General features: G+C 38.2%; 1 protein-coding gene across 3 annotated transcripts in view; it reads left to right on the top strand.

The window, feature by feature from the left end:
- The first annotated feature begins 245 nt into the window (after positions 1–245).
- Positions 246–20,193, top strand: part of THRB (thyroid hormone receptor beta) — a 194,683-nt gene continuing 174,735 nt past the window's right edge. For 2 of the 3 annotated variants that reach the window (XM_025173584.2, XM_088150801.1), the window contains exon 1: positions 246–330. The gene's annotated coding sequence lies outside the window, so the exon portion shown is untranslated. Of the gene's footprint in view, positions 331–19,448; positions 19,694–20,193 lie in introns of those variants that run through there. The other variant, XM_088150802.1, reaches the window with a different exon arrangement.

Genomic DNA, 20,193 nt, shown 5'->3' with positions numbered 1-20,193 from the left:
GGGAGGTGGGTTGGCTCCACAGTATCCTATACATGGTAACTTCGTATACATTCAGCATTCAGTCGAGGGGTGTGCGAAAGCAGGCACGGAAAGATGCGGAACAGATCCGGCGGAGTTGGAAAGAGCGCTCGCGCTGTTCTCTGCCCAAGAACCCGGCGTCCTGCTCCCTTTCTGTCACTCACTGGCTCGTTCCCTGCCTCCCGCGCTTCCCTCCCTCCCTCCCTCCCTCCCACCGAGACGGGTCATTTCAGGACACAGGCCGCTCGTCGCCGTGGGAAGCGCTGGAGTCTCCTTGGCGTCTCTCTTGGCCTCTGAGCCCGCGCTCGGCAGGTGAGTGTCCTCCTTTGCCAACTCCTGTTCTAGGAGCCGCCGGTGGCTTCCTTTCCCTTCCTTCTTTCTTCCTTTACGGCGGGGGAGGCTCGCTCTGACTTTGGAAAACAAGCGCAACTCGAGCGGAAAAAGAAAAAAAATAGTTGGATGTGGGAGGGAGAAGCAGGAGGAGGAAGCTTCAGAAGGCGGAAACGGAGAAGGCCGGCGGATGGATTGAAACGGCGTTTAAATTAAACATACATGCCACAGGAGTTTCTTGGCCGGCGTGAAGGGTTTGCAGGAGGACGCGCGAGCGCTTCTGAGAGAAACGGGGAGGGGCGACTCCCCCTCCCATCCCTTGCACGTGGCCGCTGCGAGAGGCAGCGTCCCTAAGTGCTGCCTCTCGCAGCGGCCACAAAAAGGCGGGATGGGAGTGATTTTTTTTTTTTTAACCAGGCTGCTGAAGGCATAAAATAAAGCAACTTGGCACATATAAACATTAACGACGCAGCTCGCTCCTGATGACTTCCCAGACATGTCCTTTTTGTTGGCAACAACACGGAAATCGTTTCTTGTTCTTTAAGGTTGCTTTTTTTCAACTTGCCAATTTAGCCTGTGGCCCTAGGATTTCTTAATGGCTTGCTATTTAAGTACAAACCAGGCCTCAGTTTAGTAGACTGAGTGTGAAATGCACCTATTCTAAGCTTGTTTCCTTAGAAATTGCAGTTTTGTGGATCTTATTTCTTCATGGAAGTATTTTTAGAATTGCACCCTTTGTCATCAAATAGTCTTCCCCCTCCCTCCCCAGGAGTATTTAAGTAAGGTGCTGCACATCCTATTGACCTCTGCTTTAACCATGGTTTATTGGATAAGACATGTTTGGCTGTTTTCACATAATATGTTAAGCCATGAATGTCTGAAGATTGTGAGTACAAATTTGATCATTATCTGCAAACTTGTTAAGACAATAAATAGGGACCTACTATAATTCTTGTAACGTAGCCCATGATATAATGTGCAGAGCATTTTTTTGGTCCTCCCAGCATACATACTCACCAAAACTTTGTGATAATTGCTTGTGAGTGGTATCTCTGGTCTCTCTTTTTAGTGCATAGCATGGTGAATTGGGTTTTGGTTAGATATTTCTTAGTTATTTCTCTGCCAGTTATTTCCACCTTCTAGTTTACCAACACTGTCATTCACAGCAAGTGGCAAATTATGCTTCCGTTAAAAATTAAAAAAAAAAAGTCTGTTCATTGGTCCGCTATTAGATTGTGTGGATTGGAGTCCGATGCTTGTTAGTTTTCATGAGATTTTTAAATTCTTTTGACTTTCCACCATTGTCCTGTTTTTCATTATGTATAAGGCACATTCCATGTTGAATCCCATTGTGGGAATCTGAAGAGTCATAGGCATATATGTTTCCTTTTCTGGATGGCAATTCCATAAAGTTTTATTTGGATTTCTGTTTGGATATAATAAAAATGTGAAAGTACAATAAGAAAGGACTTAAGCAATGAAGAGGTTCTTTGAAAATACAATACTGTCTTACGTGAGGAAAGGTCCTGGGTGATTGCTAAAATCGATTTTGAAAATTAAATATTGTTTTGAATAACAAATGTTCTTGACTTGAGCAATTAAGCAGTTTCTGAGAATAAAGTTCTGTTCTGGATAAGAAAAGAGAATGATTTCAGTTCTGAAGTAAATCTTAGAAATAAAATACTGTTTTGAAAACAAGACCCTTGACTTGAGCAATGAAGCGATTTTTGAAAATAAAATATTGGTTTGAGTAAGAAAAGTTCTTAATTTCAACTCTGAAGCAAATCTTAAAAGTAAAATATTGTTCTATTTCCAAACTGCTTTGGATTTTTTTAATGTACACAGAAAACTTCTGACAATGGATAAATATAAAACAGTAAGTAAAGAATCTCTGGCTTCAGAGTTCTCCCAAAGTTTCTTCTGCTCACATACTTTACTCAGCTTTATGGCCAGCAGTTTCTTTTCTGTAGCCTATTTTTACCTTCATCCAAAGTCATGTAATAAAGAAGCTCCTGGAAGATTTGTCACATATGAAGAGTTTAGTATGCCCTATCAGATGAGGAGCACTCTCCCATTCTTGTGTTTTTCCACTAAGGTCCCACAAGTTTCTACCCTAGTCTTTTTCACTGCTTTTGTTAAGATGTCCTAAGACTAAATTACAAACAAAGGATTCTCTCAGGACTGCTTTTTCAGCTGTAAGATAAGTGTGGGATAGTTGGCATGGTTTGCAAGCCACAATGCCTAGGTTTATATAACCTGTAAGTCAAAACCATACAAAGCATATTATAGCTTAAGAGTGTTGGGGGAACCAACATTAATGGACTCAGGGAGTAGTGGTTGTTTTAATTGAAGGGATATTTTGAATATGAACCCAAGGGATACCTTTCCCAATATTGGTTAGAATTGTCTGAACATCATTATCAGTCAGAATAAGGTGGGGGTGTTAGAAATCCAGGAAAGAATCTTGGTGTGATTATGAGCAAATCAACTGATTTATATAAACCTCAACGATATCTTTGTAAGATATGACCATTGCACCTCTTTTCTGACTGATTGGAATCCTATCTGATCACTAGTGTTGAGCTTTTTGAACTACATAAAGTGTTCAAAAATCTAAATAAATAAGTTAATATATGCTGAATGTGGAGCATAACTGATCTTTTGTTTGACCAAGAAACCTGAGAATATTGGAATGTCATAGTTAGGGTGGAGAATTCCTCTTTACAGTTTAGTCAGGACTTATTTTCTAGAGTGGAACTCAAATATCTACAAGTGTGTATCACTATTAAATATCTCAGATGTGATCTACATTTATTTATTTATTGCAATATTTGCATAGTAGCCCAATCAGACTCTAAGTAAACTCTTAGAGGCTGTTCTTTTGAAGAGTATTTAATCTGCATCATCTAAACTTACAAGGAAGATATGTAGAAACCAAAAAGAGAAGGGTGTCAGACTTTGCTCCATGTCCCACTGGTTCCTAAAACTTCCAATTAATAGCCAGGAACAGTAATGGCTAGTTTACTCTGCATTCTTGTTTAATATTCTCCCCCTAGAATTGGTGATGGCAACGGTGAAAATCAGTTTCTCATGATCTCTATGTTCATGGATTAAAGGGGAAGCCATGAAGATGTACATCCTCTCCAATAGTAGACTTCAGTATCTTTTCATAAGTTCAGGACATGGTTTACCTCCTGTTGCTTCCAGATAGTTATATGATCCCTCCCCACCACAGGAATTTCCTAAATAAACTGCTGACGTTGGTTGTGATTTTGCTAATGGTAGTATAGCAATGTCAAAAACATTCATTTTTCCATTTATTTACTTCAGTGAGTTTTTAATATAACTGCTGCCTGTTAAATTCTAGGTTGGTGCAGAAAATAATGTGCAATGGAGAGCTGTAGTCCCTATATACTGGCAGTGAGAAGTGAGAGGTGAAAACTCCTGCAATAGTTATATTTTCTGAAAGAATAATGTCACAATTCTTCTTGATGTCTTGTCTGTCTTAATGCCAAGTATTACTGACATATTGCCTCTTTCAATAGTCATCTTCCTACAGGGACTCTTTTAGTAAAATACATACAGAGTAAAATACTTAAGAGCCTCGTCAGAAATAAATTCTGTTGACTTCAATGGGGCTTAACTCTGGGTGCTTTTGTTGCACCCAGTATTTTCTTTATTCAATTAGCATCTCTGATAATTCTGTTTGAAAGATAGGATAGAAATATTAATAATAAATAATCTAATAGTTTAAAAGATTTTTGTCACTGATTTACAGGGTTTTAAAAGGAAATTAGGCAATCCATGAATCTTAGACTTATCTGAAGGATCAGATTGGGGACAGATCATCCTGGAGAATATCTATGTGGTCGCTAAGAGTTGACACTGACTTGATGGCACATAATCGAAGTCAGTGTAAATGTTATTGATTGAGTGCAGATATGAAATATCCTGCTATAAGAATTATGCTAAAAACTCTAAATAATTAAATGTGAATGTATAGGAATGAGGTAGGGAAGGAAATAATATGGTAATGGAAGAAAATCTGTTGAAAACAAGGCCAAATAATGAAACCAAGTAGATAAAACAAGGCACGAGTCTTCCATGAGTTGAGTGGCAGAGCTTCCCTGTTCATGATGGCTATCCATATGAATTAGGAGTCTGGAAAATCAGGATTTTCAGTTGACCAGTGAGTCTCCATAGAAATAGAGGCTCTCCTTTGCAAATACTACACATGAAGGAGAAGGGGAGGGAACAGGACTAACATGCTGACTGACTAGAAGGAGAGGGAATAGGACTAACTATGCTTACTTATTTGGGAGTTGGAGCCATGGATTTACTGTAGAGTAAACATGCATAGATTTGTGCCTGCTGAGCCAGGTTTCTGTAATCCATGACTGTGTTTGTCTCTCCTTCTGTGTACTTCTGTTATGTGCTTCAGTGATGAAGTATTTTTCAGTGACAGGAATAGGTATTTTTATTTGGAGATGGTAGATCAGTTTTACAAACGTGTGCCTTGTTTTACAGGCAATTAATTTTAATCAAATGTCATTATTTCAAGTAATGTTTATTTTTGTCCTTTTTATATGTTATATTATTTTAACTTTCAACTTCCATACACTGACATATATATATTTGTGTTCTGCTGTACTATTAAGTTATTAATAGTTATGTCAGTTTACTTAAAAGTAGGAAAAAATAGAAAATCTATAATTTGATACTGCCTGAAATCAGAAGAAATCCAGGCAGCTGATACCATTTACATATAAATGTGTGCACATCAATATAATATTAAGTAAAATAGTAATCCAATTGATTTTTGATTTAATATATGTTAAAAGTAGTAAGTTGAATTTATTAATTATGGTGCAATTGTTAGGATGGTCTGAAGTTATCAGGAAATGGTGTCCCTAAGATATTCAGTCCCTGAATCTTACAAGGCTTTGACAAGCACCTTGACTTACACTCAGTAACCTATTGGTAATCAGTGCAGCCCCCACAGCAAAGGTGTAACATGACAGTATTGTGACTGACCACTAATCATCCATGCTGTTGTGTTCTGGACCATTTGAAGTTTCTGGGTTCTCTTTAAGGGCACCCCTACATAGAGCAAGTTACAACAATTGAGAGGTGGCAAGGACATGAGCGACCATTTTCAGTGCATTCTGTTGCAGACAAGGTGGCAGCTGGTACACTAGCCAAAGTTGTGTGAGATCAGCTTATTCTTTGAGTATGATCTGTGAGTCCAAGAAGACCCCTTTATTGTGAACCTGTTATCTCTGGGGAAGAATAAAGATCAAGATTCAAAGATGGTACAAATCTAGGGTCAGATGGCCTATAAATCAGCAGCTACTCCATCTTGTTGGGATGAGTCTAATCTTGTTTTTTCTTACTCATACTCTGACATCCTCCAGACAATGGATCATGACTTCCATTACATCTCCCAGCAGGCTCAGAGTAGAGGTATATAACTGGGTATCATCTGCATATGACACTCAGCCCAAACTGAGAAATAACCTCTTCTAGTGGTTTCATGTAGATGTTGAACAGGGTAGGGGGAAGGACTGAACCCTGAGGTACTGCATACTGAAGTGCCCATGGATCCACCATCTGTCCCCCAACAATTACCATCTGAACCCATATGTTCAGGGAGGAATGGAAATATGGCAACAGTATGCTCCCATCTCCAACTTTCATAGGCAGCCCAGAAGGATACAGCGCTTGGCAGAATAGAATGCTGCTGATAGATCTAGAAGGACAAAGATGGTCACACCATCTCCATCCAAGTCTTATCACAAGTCACCCTTGAGAGTGACCAACGTGGTTTCTGTTCCATGTCCAGTCCTGAACCCAGATTGCCGAGGATCTAGATAATCTATATCCTCCAAAGCCTCTGTAACTGCAGCCCCACCCCTTTATCCTAAAAGGCAAGGTTAGAGAAAAGGTGGTAGTCATCTAGTTTTGTATCTTAAGGAATGGGCAAATCAGTGCCTCTTTAAGGGCTTCTGATAACTCCCTTCTCTCAAGGAGGCATTGATCATATCCAGCTCCTAGTTCCCTGTTTGGATGCTTTTATTAGCCAGGTATGGCAGAGTCTAATTTACAAGTGGCAGAGCAAAGATTGCAGAGCACTCTGTTGATTTCGTTAGGATCCAAAGTCTCAGAGGTGAGATCTCATATATTATCTAGGAGAATTTGAATTCTCAATACTTTCTGCCCATCCTGCTTCCAACGCAGAGTGTTTGTGAGTAATTTTATCTATGAAATGCTCAGCCAGGCAGTCACAACTTACTCTGACTGGCTCTTCTGGGACATCCTTCCCCAAAAGCGTCCATGACACTTTGAGCAGCGCAGTTGACTGATATTCACAGACACAATAAAAATGGAGAAGCAATTTGTCTTTGCTACCTTTATGGCCATAGTGTAGGCTTGAACCTGGGCTCTTACTTGTGTCTGGTCCCATTTACTTCTTTTCTGCCAGTGTCATTCTAGGTATCTTTTGCCTACTTAATTTCCCAGAGCATTCAGGAAACCAAGGATCTGCATGGGATCAGTGTGTGGGAAGAGGTCACTTGTGGGTGATCCTGTTCACTGCCCTGCATACTTCCATATTCTAGAGGTCAACAAGGTGTCCAATCACCTCCAGATTGCTGGGAAAATCCCCAAGTGCTATCAAGAAGCTTGCTGGATCCGTCAGATGTCTAGGCCAAGCCATCTTAATTGTCTCTTCCTCCTTGCAGAGTTTAGTAGCTTCATTTAACCACATTATATAAACTGGTTTATGCAGTCCAAATGTCTAAATACCTTCCAATCAGGACTTACGGTGTTAAAATACTAGAAAGAGAGGTAAATTCTTCAGGCCACTGTATAATTGACAGTGACTAAGTATCTATCCATTATTGTTCATACCAAGCTTTTTCTGATCATAAGAGTGCACAATAGCCATTTCTATTGTTCTGTTAGTTTCAAAACCATTAAATTTAGAAGAATATGAGCATCTACAGAAAACAATCAGCTTTTCAGAACAAAATATGTGAATTAACTTTTATATGAAGCAAAGCCACTAAAACATGAGACTACATCATGGGAAGACAATGTTGATGTCAGCCCAACAAGGTAGACCAGACTAAGAAACCAATGCCATATAGGTCAGGACTACTTGTATTGTAAGAACTATAGTAATAGAATCTTACAAGTCTGAATGTGCTTCCTCCACCCTCACTTTATCTTCTTGTAAACCAAGGAGGGCTTGTCTGAGATGTTTTCTCAAGTTATTTTCTCGGAACAAGTTCAAGCCCCACTTATCTGACCATTGCCTTGATAGTGGCTCTTCCTCCTGTCCTTCAAGGCCATTTCTTATGTCCTCTAAAGTTGCATTTTAAATACTCTTTTTTTCCAAAAGATAGCTGAACCTGTTAACATACTGTACATGTCACACATGTATCTTAATATTCATGTACTGGGCACTCCAATTTCATATTCCTTTCCTCTCCACAAATTTTGAATATCAAATTTAGCATTGGCTAACAATCACATATAAGTAATTATTGTAGACTTCTTGTTTTGGAACAAACACCTTAAATCTTATAGTACGAAAGGGGGTTCTGAAGCCTAAATCTAGATTTCAAAAGATATGTAACTGAAGATTTCTGTTCTGTACTTTTTAAGAAAGGATACTTATACAGTGGTACCTCGGGATATGAACTTAATCCGTTCCGTGACTCTGGCCGTATCCCAAGTTGGTCATAACCCGACGCAAATTTCCCCATAGGGTTCAATGTAAATCCGGTTAATCCGTTCCGCCCTCCGAATTTGGTCGCACCCCGAAGCAAATTTTCCCATAAGGTTCAATGTAATTACCGTTAATCCATTCTGGCGTCCGCGGACCACGCGTCGGGGCGGGAAAACGGCTGGGCGGCGCGCGTTGGGACGGGAAAATGGCCGCAGACCATGTGTTGGGCGGAAAAATGGCCGTGGACCAGGTGTCAGGGTGGAAAAATGGTCGTAGCCCGAGGCGGAGTTCGCACATCGAGGCAAATTTTTACGGCTGGAGCTGGTCATAACCCGAAAAGTTTGTTAGTAGAGGCGTTCGTATCCCAAGGTACCACTGTATTTCAATTTCGCAAACAACAACAATGAATCTATCCATTATCCAATCCTACTAATTGATCTATTTTAGATATATACTGCACATTCTGCTCAGGTTCTCCAGCAAAAGAATTACCTTGCTGTTTTCAAGTTTGGATTCCCCCACTTGAGAGATTGTGGAGAGGCTGGGAAAGTATCAGGAGGATTAGTAAACTGTCTTGGCACCTCCGGCCATCTGAGTCAAGAGGTTCTTTTACGATTCAGGAGCAATAACCACTCCTAAGGAGTGTAGTAAGTGAAATAGAAGTTTATTTGCTATAAGCTTAATTATTATTATTTATTAAATTTATATGCCACCTAACTCCTAGCAACTCTGGGTGATTTAAAATACAGAGAGAAGCATAAGAGAAATATTACCCAAACACAAGCCCTTTCTGTTGCCAGAAGCTCCTTCAAGGCAACAGACACCACCCCAGCCATCCCTGGAGCATAGCACCTTCCAGATGGTCTATGCTGAAGCCCTCAAGTTGCAAGGGTCTCTGACTGCCTTTTATATCTTAACTCTCACTTTGCTGTGGCCATAAGCTTGTCCCTGGGCCAAGTGCCAAGAACATCCTTATCTGTATGTCTAGGTTTTTGCAGGTGTGCTTATTAAAGAGTAGCCTGGTGCTTTGTGTCATTTACATAGCTTTGTGTTGGTTTTTTTCTACATTGGGAGTAGTCCAAGTATAAATGGATGTGGGAAAAGTAGTAAATGACTTTTAGCCTGTTCATGTGAAGTGAAAAATCTGGTACTGCACTATACCTCCTTGACCCAATCATCCACAATGCCAATACATAGACATAACTACCAGATAGGAGAAGGGGTTGTTAGTAGCTTATCTCATAAATGACAGCTCCATGCCAGCTGCAAAAAGCCCAGGAAGAAGAGATTCAAAATATTCAGAGACTCTGCCTCAATCAGCTCACTAATAAATGAGGGCTGGAAATTCCTTCACAGTTTCCAAGATTCTGTACTTTACTCCTAATTCTTGAATTAAAACACCTTGTTGAAATCTGTAATTCTTGCTTTCTTCAACATGCCAGTATGAAAGAATAAATACCCCATAATGTTAATCATGATCATCAGGATAAAACTGAAATTAGGGCACTATTGCATATGCCTCCATATTAACTAAGACAGAAAGAGGAATGCCATATTTTTTAAATGGTCAAATATGCTGAATCTAAGATTGTCCATGAGAACAAACTTCCAGTAGGCAAAATGTGTCATTTCTTAACTTAAGAAAGAAGATAAGCATTGTGGTTTAATTTTAAATCTGGAAATTTAACATCTGCTTTTTAAACTCTCAGTTGTATCTTCATAGCTGAAAAACTAGGGGGAGAATTTCTTAAATAAACACCAGTGAATTAAATTAAAAAGGCAGAGAGAGAGAGAGAGAAAGAAATAGTGTAGATAGTATTATCTTTAACAAAACTTTCATTTTTAAAGTATTAATCTTCCCCAACAGTTTCCAGAGATATCAGTTCATAGTAACAAATTAATATTACATCCAGAGAAGACTCCACAACCATCAATTTTCTGTATAAAAGACTCAGACCCATCAATAAATGACAATACATCTGCAAGCAGGATTACTTCATAGTCCTTACTTGCATGTATTAAACCATCAACCTCACTATTTTGCCTGATTGTATATGCTAAAACTCCAAGCACAAATAGAGTAGTAACAAGAAGGCAATCCTGCTATACAGGTAGTCCCCAGTTTAAGAACGAGTTCCGTTCCCAAGGTCTGTCCTTAAGCTGAATTTGTATGTAAGCCAGAACAGTATTATTGTATAATACTATGTAGGTAGTATTGTGTAATGAACTCAAGCCATTGTTTATAACTTTAATCATTGTGTATTTAACTCAAATTTTGCTACAGTAGGCTCCGTTCTTAACTATGAGTCATCCTTAAACTGGGCGTTCTTAACCTGGGGATTACCCGTATACCCCTTTCCAATATATTGTTTAGATAAAATCTCATTAGTCTTCACATGTATTTTTTGAAGATGAATGAATTGTAATCCGTTTTTTAAAATTCCTTTAGAAAAGAAAAGATAATTTTTTATGGCCTCTTGATAGTGTGGCCTCTGGCCAGTGCATAGTAAGCACACATCTACAACTGTGTCTCATGTACACATTTGTTGGAGGAAAAAACTCACAGAACTGGTCTTAAGTGAGTTTAGTAATCTCCAAACCTGGATATTGGATTTTTGGGTGAGTTCCTAAGAATTTTTCTGTCTAATCTTCTTTGTTGGGGATCACCTTTATTACAGCTTCAGGGCTGGTTACCTATTGTGTAACTAAATAGCCTTGACTCATAATTTTGCCATCATTATAATTAGAATTTGTTTGTTAGTCCCTGATTTCTAATCCATTACTCTGTGACCATTAAAATAAAGCAGATCGCTAACACCTTTGTGTTTGAAGGATAATTTGCTAGATATGTTAGTTTTCATACACCACATGTTTTTATGTGAGGTATTAATATGAATTATGAATTATGAATAAAAATGTCCTATTTTTGTTTGAAAGTACAGGCTGTTCAAGATTTTCTTTGAATTTTCACAGCAAGGCACCAGGAAATTTGGAAAGAGAGTTGAGTTTCCATAGTCAGGCATTTTTGTCTCAACCACAGCATAAGTTTTCTTTTTGTAGGGAATGATTGCATTATGCTTTTAGTTAATGAAATTGTTGATTATCTATGATAAAATGCTATTGGCTCTTTGGCCAAGATAAGTTGAGAAAGTTATTACTTTGAAACAGGCTTGCACAACATGTAGCCCACAGGCAATGTGTGACATGGCAACTGTATATGGCATTCTGCCATATTCTTTATATGCCCTTGATTTTGCATCCTGCCTGAGCCAGCAAAACCAGAGTTTATCGCAAACTTATCAGATTGCAGTATACAGATAATATATGCTATATATGACTGAAGGATTGCATATCTACAGCTGTACTAAAGGGATTCTAGAAGAAATGTATTACTTTTTGCAGACACATGGATGGGAGCTCAAGATTGCAAAACACTTAGCAGTGTTCAGTAGCAATGAGTAATTTTCCATAACTGTTTAATTTGTACAAAACTGATCAGTGCTGCCTAACAATGGTTGCTGTCACAAAAAAACTTTTCAGTATTTCCCAAGGATGTCATAAAAACCTAGTAAAATGGCATGTTGTTTTCTTTAAGTAGAGAAATGTCAATTTTTTGTGGACTCTGATACTCCCCCAAATCTTGCTGCTGACAGTTGGCAGCTAACTGCTGAATTGCATATTTCTTTTAAAACAGCAACCACAGTAAAATAAGTGGATTATGCTTTTGATTTTATGGGGAAACCCCCAACTATACTAAATTTTTAAAAAATCACCCTAAATCTCTCTTGTCCACTTCTGGGCTGACCAAATAACTTTAAAAATGCTTTCAATATTTGGAAGGGCAAACTAAAATTAGAGAATTAATAGGATAATTATGTTTTGAGAGACAGGTGCAAGAAACAGAACTGAATGGAGTTGAACTTTGCTGGCAAGCCATTGTGCTTTATCACAGTAGGCAGGAGAATACAAAAGTGTATGATTGTATTAAGCACTGCATGGTAATATGAGCATTATACTGCCAATTCTTTACAATCTGTGTAACTGTGCACCTGACACATACTGTTGGTTGCCACCTGCTTTACTTTTCTTCTCTGCTTCCAAGTGATTTCAGTTTAAAGAAAGATTCAGTGCTTATTTCTTCCTAAAGCTTTCTTGATGGGACACTTTGACCTAATTTGGGCATTTAAAAAGGTTGCTGAAGCATACGCTAATAACCAGTTGCCAGTTTGCTATCAATTATTAATAAAGCTCCTTTTGAAGATCAGTTATATTCTGAAAAGAGGATTTTGAAATCCCAGTGTTAAAATGCTGTTGCAAGCACTGTTTTGCTATTTCTTAGTTTTGTCTTAGTTATTTCATAGGAGGCAGTAAGAACCGTTATTAACAGTAAATAAATCATCTGTTTGGGGAAAACATTGCTTTAGGTTCAGATGATCCGTAGGACCCTTTAGGAATTGCCTAGTTACATTTACATTGCCTCTTTCCATTTGTTCTGATAGTGAGCAAGTAACACAATTGCTTAGTGCTCTTGCTCTTCCCATCACCACCTACAGCAGAACTGTTTTCTGAAAAGGGAAGGAGATCATGACAGAGGTAGATAAAGTTAATGCAAAGACTATATTTAATTTAATGTACATGCATTTTAAATTAAATTGATTCAGTACAGATAAAATATTTATTTCCCAGATGTTTAACCATTTTGCTGTCTGTCATGATAAACGCAATAATTCACTGGCAAAATTTGGAAGGGCTCTGGGAACTATATCTAGGTATTTGAGATCACAGGTTTTTCATGTCAGGATCAAGAAAATGATCGCAATTGTGCTACTGTATGTTCTTATCACACTAGGCTTTCCCAGACACAATAACACTCTAAAAGGTATGTAATCACTATACACACATGAATTTATATAAACTTTATATAAATAATTAAATGGAAATAGTACCTGCTCTGCAGAAGCTACTCCCAGATTTTACAAGACAAGTGTGGCTTCCAGAATAATGATGAAAGGCAGGGAAGTGGGAAAGCTGAATGGAAATGGAGAGTGAGAATGTTTCCTAAATAGTCATTAGCAAGGCTGAGTTAAACCACATGATTTTCAGTGGAAATTAGTATATTGGCTGTTATCTTTTGGAGTTTGCATTTTATGCATACATGATGAGAGAGCCACAAAGAATTGTATTCTCTGATTATAGAGGCACTTTTAAAGCCAATGATATGACAAATATATTATGCTGTGTTTGTAACACAGATACTTTATTTTAATTTGAAGAATATAAACTTATGTTCTGCTGTGTGCAATTTTGCATGATGTTTGCTAAGCTTTTACATGTCAAAAAAGGTGGAGGAATTTTTGTTGAACTCTGAAGCAATCTTCTGCACTAATAACAAGACTGATTTTGGGCAGTGCATTCCACATTATTACCATTTGTATACCCACCTAGAGTCTGTAGTTTGAGGAGCAAGTAAACCAAATATTTTTTAAATCCTTCCCTCATTTTTCTCATGCAGTTTTACATACATCACTTGTTTCTTCTTTAGGTGGAATAATCTGAAATGGCATGGTAAGGAGAGTGTCAAATATCTTATATTCTTTTTTGAGTATATGTAATAATAATAGAAGCTTGAGAAAATATCATTTGTGTTCATTGTTAAGGATTCTAGCTGTGAACTATATCTAGGTATTTGAAGATAAAAGATAAGAATTATAATACTGGATGCATTACCTTCTAAAAAATAGTATTATTGGGTGATTTTGGGCCAGTCACACACTCTCAGCCCACATTGTTAGGCTCTGGTGACAAGCTGGTTGTTCAGTTCCTGTCGCAACCAATAGGATCAACATTCAGTTGATCTGAAAAAAGCAGACCTTGCACCTGTGGGAAAAGCACTAGAAAGAAAACAGAAAGTTGTGCTATGTGTCAAGGAATTATAAGAGATCATTTCACACTTGCGTACATTCTTAGTAAGCCATTCTGTTAAATATTTCATAGTAAGCTTGGATTTATAGTTATATGTTCTGCATTGAATCTACAGATTGATATAACATTAGCTTAGGGATGACTAGAAGCTCTTGCTGTTATCATCCAACATGGCATGACCCATTCATTCAATTTTAGTGCGGGTTTACATCAACCACATTCTCAGAAGATGTGGTAGAATGGAGGGAAGAACAAGACTTTGATATAGTGTCTTGTTCTGCAGAAGAAAATGCTATAAGACCATAACATTACTTTGCTAGGCTGGGGGCTGGTCACAAATACTGCATTGGTACAGGATCCTTCTGGTCCACATGGGTACAAGTACATGTGTACCCAAAATGTGGATCTTCATTGGTAGGAGATGAAGGGAAGCACTAAATATTCTAATCAATATGGGGACCAAGAAACAGTATAAAATGATTGGGTTATAAGAGAACTATAAAACTCTGAGAACTATAAAAAGGAAGTGAATGAGCAATAAATGTATACAGTACATTTAGACCATATGTAACATATATCACCTCTGCATTCCAATATGTAGTTACTTCCTTTGCATTTGTCTCATTGAGCATGGAGAAGAGATTACTAAAACAGGGATAATTAAAGTGGCTGAAGCTCTCTGAGACATGTTTCAGTGCCAGAACTCTATATGGTAGGTTCTGTTGCCTGAAGCAGAAGCAGAAAAAATGCAAAAAAGCTAGATGAATTTGTCTGGTGAAGTTAGCTTTACTAACTGCAGATTTGGTGGTGTTGGTTAATAAAACAGGAATCATGTGGCAAAAAAATGATCATGCTTCATCTATTGCTGGAGTTGGACTATAATTTAATATTTAATATTGCCAATAATGATATTAACATACCAAGACTTCACTGGTATGAACAGTGCAGAAGAGTAAGCTGACATGAAATAAATAATGATTTATCTGTTTATGACACACCCCTGCATGTCTGCTTTTTCATAATTGCAAAACAATGTCTAGTCATCATTTTATTATGTTATAGTCACTTTTTAGCCATTTCTAAAAAAGGAAGGTGATAAATAGTAATTCATTTTATTTACTAAATCCTACATGACTGGATTAATTTACTGGTTAATTTTTTTAAGTACAAGTCACTTAACCTTTTACATTTTGGGATTTCATTTCCTTGAAGTCATTATATAAAAATGAATGTATCTTGTATCTGTACCTGTATCTTAATTTTCTGTTATTGAACTGACTATTGTTCATGATAAAGGCACAAAACTAAATTGCTTTGTCAAGAATCCAATTTTATGAGTTTGTTTTGCTTTCTCATTGATCCTGACAGATACCCAGTTAACCTTCTCAGGGATATGGAATGGCTTCTATCAGTGGAATGGGTATATATGATTTACCAGATTCTTTATAATATATAAAATTATACAACTCCTTAAAATCTTTTTGGGTAGACTGGGACATCTCTGGAGCAGGGAAGGCTCAATAATATGAGCAGAAGTCTGTTCATGGAATGTTGGAGTTCAGCCTGTGTTCATGCAGTGTTTTTGAAAAGCTTGCCCACATAGATATGTATGAGAATTCTTTCTATATCTGAGTTCATACTGATTTCATGTAGGTGATTCATTCTTGGCAGAGTTCAATTTATATTTTAATTTAGTCTTCAACATTAAATGATGTGAAATTGCAAGTACAATTTAATATTCGTTTAGTTCACATTTTAGATTAGTCATTGTTTTTGTATCTAGCAACCATCTGAAGCTTTCTTTCTCTTAGCTAACAGGAAAATATTGGATCTCACTGTGGGTTTATGAAGAATCTGTATCTAGGAAAGCAATTAAGCAGTTAAGATAGATTGTTAGGTCAGGTTCAAATATTGATTATGGGCTTATATCCTTGATATTACCTATTTCAGAAGTCAAAATAGTTGGGATGTGATTTACAAAACATTCATTCAAGGAGATACACACACACACACACATATTTAAAGATGCCCAAAAATGATGATACAATTTTTAATAATAGCTACCTCAAATACTAGTCAAACTGTTAATAGATATTTTTAAAAGGGCATTGGAGACAAAAGGAACCTCTGATAATGTCATGTTGGATCTGAAAAATCATGTGGTTTACTGATGTCTCTTACATCTTCTTCTACCAATCATGCCTCATCTCCTCCTCCATACTAAAATACCTGTGGCATTGGCTAGACATTCTGTGGCTGCTAAATGAATGCTGTTTTTGCTTATTTCGATGGGTTTGTAGGCCATCAGAGAGAGGTCCATTCCTCCTCTCCAAACAAACATTTGATATCTTTTCATGATTCTTCCCACCCACCAATATATCTCCAGATACATCTCAGCCCTTAGTGGGCAGTTATGGAGATTCTTACCCCATGGCCCAGTTTCTAGTTTCTTTCAGAATCCTGAAACTATTGCTCTATTTAGGTAGACAAATCTTCAGGTCTTTTGTTTGAAAATCGATGCCTTCTTTCTCTAAATTATTTTGCTTATTTTGGGATTATTTTATGAATTCTCAAGTAGAGAACTTCATGTCTCGTCCCTAGTGTAAGCATTGATGGCAGGCCTGAATTCTTCTCAGTTCTTCAGTGATGCTGCTTTTCCAATCAGTCCAAAGGAGTTCAGAAGTAAATCTATAGAACCTGAAAACAATGGCTTTGTCTCAGAATTATTTGAGCATAGGTGATGACATATTTAGATTGGTATTTTAGGAAATGCCAAAGTAGTGAATAAGTTCTTTTATAGAAATAATTGATGGTCTGAAGCTTATTAGTTTTTAATCATTCCTTTGGTTGGATCTAGACTGAATGAATTGTACTTAATTCCTAAGGAAATCAATGGAATTTAGATTAACTCACTACTAAAATATTCCATCAATTTCAGTAATGCGATATAGTGGTTAAAGTGGTGGACAAATCCAGGTTCAGGTCCTCATTCTGCCACAGAAACTCACTAGATGACTCTCAGTCCAACCTGCCTCACAGGATTGTTGTGAGGATGAAATTAAATTAGAATAAATTATATATGCTGTCATGGGATGTAATTCTAATAAATAAGACTAAGTGGAACCGATATAGATTCACCCTCTTGTTCATTATAAATTGAAAGATATTGTACATTTTAAAAGATTTGTGCAATAAGATAGCATTGTTTACAGAAGTATTTGTCTAATATTATAGTCTCTTCCTAACTACTTATCCCTGTATAATTAAAGGATTCAGTCTTTAGTTCAAAGCATACACATTTATTGTCACAAAAAAAACAAGGGCTGTGCATATTTCAAAAATGATTCAGAACAAGTGCTTCAAAGTTCACATAATACAACACCTTTCTGCTATTCATTAAAGCAGCCTGACTTTTTTAAGGTTTCCATGCAAGTAAAGAAAATATGGGGGGATGCTGTTTCTTTAAGAAATCCACTCATTTAAAGTTAACACTCTTGTAACAGCAGGTTGGTTTTTTTTTGAGGCTCATCCAGAAGCCTGAAAAATGTTGGGCTACTTTAATGAATAGAAGTGCTGCATTTGTTCTCCTGTGAAGTCTGAAGCTTTTCCACTTAATCATTTTTGAAGCTTGTACAGCTTTATGGAAAGCTGTATCAACCTATCATCTTTCTTTCAATGAGCAAACACATTGAATGGGAATAATGTTCCTGTTAAAGATTAATTCATTTAGTTTCATACCAGGTTAAGAGTGAAACTTAAAACTAAACTTCATCCCTGGAAGTCATCTGGTCTGCCTGGTGGATAACAGATATAGGTATGAGGGTCATACTCACAGGGGAGAAGGAGAAAATTCAAACTTCAGATCTGAAGTGGAAAAAATACTATGCATACAACTTTTACAGTCAAATAATTTAGAAGTTGGGCTAAGAGACTTTAGGATAACATCCTCTTAAAAAGGTTAAGGATTATAGCCTTTCTGTAAATTCTGTAAGGATTTATATATAAGAAGCTGTTCTTATTATATATGGTTTATTAAGGGTCATCTGTGTAAGAATTAAGAATAAGCAAGCTTACGTTCTCACACCTGGATATATAATATTGATTCCTAGACTGTATGAATCAGTTATTACTGAAGTTTTCAACTCTGAAGTGATGTAAGAGTAATACTAGTTTTACTTAGGAAATACAATATGTAATTCGGTGGTAGGTTTTGGGCCCTTTGCATTGTGACTCACAGAGTGGCTGAAATATTTTAAATATTCTACCTGGAATAATTAATAGATGGTAGTTTCTTATCATCAGAACAAAAACTAGATGGGTACCCTGTCGTTTGTGTTTAATGCTACTGTTCTTACTGGAAAAGGGCAGCAATAAAACCATAAATAACATTGTAAGGCTACTTATAATCTCTAAAGAAATCAGTACTAGAATTTCTGGAATAAAAACTATACAATTATTTAACAGCTATTTCAGCCAGTAATTTGTTTTAAGGCTGTATTTAAAGTAATTATATTTTTAAAACGGAAAAACATTTTAAAAGCTGTTTTCAATCTGAAATGTTTTCCAACAATTTAAATGAACATCTGAGTATCAGCATAATATACACATGTAAAGAAACTCTGCAATATCTACACTAGTGTTCAATTTCTGCTTGTCTTTAAAAAGAGGTTTACTGTAAAAGATTTTGGCAGTGTTTCAGTACAGTGATACCTGTGAAAGGTACACAAGGATATGCTGAGCTTCCATTGTTGCCAGTGGTGATTTTGTGGCTAGATAATTGCTAGATTACAACAGTCGGAGTTGGAATTTAAACTCTTCCCCTCCTGACCATAGTTTCTTAGGGAGTGGAAGGTCCCCGCTTTTCTCAGGCAAGTAAAATAAATATATAAACGGGAGAGCGGCCCACGTTTCATGGGAAAATTGTGGAAATGCTAACACTCTCACGAGTGAAACCGGCCTTGGCAGAGTTTGGCACGGGATGAGTGGACACCTCGGCGCAAGGGTCAGCTTAGGGCAGGAGAGTAGCTTCCTCTTCAGCTGATTCCTTCTGCTTGGAGAGCCTGTCTCCGAGTTTGCGTTTACTCTGCGAGGGAGATGATGCCGAGGCTTACCAAAACAATCCTAAGGAAGTGAAAGGCTGAGGAGAAGGACGGAGCACTTCCCGGTGAGGCTCGTTGCAGCGCTGAGTGTCAACTCTAGTTCCTGTCTGCTAAGCTTGAGTGCTAGGAAGAAAAGATGAACCGTACCGACCCCGAGGCGCACGTCGGTTAGCAAAGATGAAGGGGGTTGCCGGTTGTATCCTGGAGGGCTAGATCCACGCTGGCTGGCTGGCTGGCTGCTTCGTACTTTGCGGGCTGGGCTGGGCTGAACTCTCCTCTCTCCCCCTCGCGTGCTCGCATCGCCTGCTTTTCAGCACTGGTTGGGCGGGTGTTGCGTCTTCTTGCCTCTGCGCCTCCGGCTCCCGGTGGGGCGCGAGGGGAAACCAGGTCACCAACGCCGAGACAGAAAAACCGGCTTGGGAAGTGGGACTGATTCAGGTGCTGCTGCTGGGAGGGCGAAAGGGAAACGGAGGACTCTCTCCCCACCCCAGCCATACGGACACCTTTTCGAATAACAAGCACCGGTTAGGGGAGACAACAGAGGCCGGAGCGGCGGCGGCAACCCTCGATCCCGGCTGCGGATTTGTTTGCGGTGAGTGTCTGGGTTTGCGCGGAGAGCTGCAACCCTGGCCCAGTACCGTGGGCGCCTGGTTGTGTCAGATTTACCTCCCTGGACTCTAGGCAGGAGTTCCCAGCTGGACTTGACCGAAGCGGGAGCAGATGTGACAGCGGCAGATGTTTGGAAACGGTGTATTTTTAGAAGCTGGTTGTCTGGGGTCGTTTGGAACGCACAGTGGAGGGTCTACTTTTGCTGTGGGGGAGCGGGAGGGAAATGATCCGGGACCTCAGCGATCGTATTTCAAGGGCTTCGCGTTGTTCTTCAGAAGGAAATTCTTTTGATTTCTGTGTATTTCAGTCTCGATCAATTGGTCGGGGGTGGAAGGGATAAACTGCAGATTTCTTTTCCTTGCGTTTACGTATGTGAACGTGAGTGTCTGTATTTGACTTTTTTTTTCTTCCGAAAAGCGAATCGGGGTTTTCCACCTTAGCTCTTGACAGAGTATGTCATCGTAGGATTTTTCACTTTATTAA

The sequence above is a fragment of the Python bivittatus genome, unplaced genomic scaffold (genome assembly GCF_059951505.1).
Source record: "Python bivittatus isolate LINGU-HERP-01145 unplaced genomic scaffold, Pbiv_v1 ctg000610_np1212, whole genome shotgun sequence".
NCBI lineage: Eukaryota > Metazoa > Chordata > Lepidosauria > Squamata > Pythonidae > Python > Python bivittatus.
Note: the sequence above shows the minus strand (reverse complement) of the source record. Positions and strands in the feature narration are given on the sequence as shown.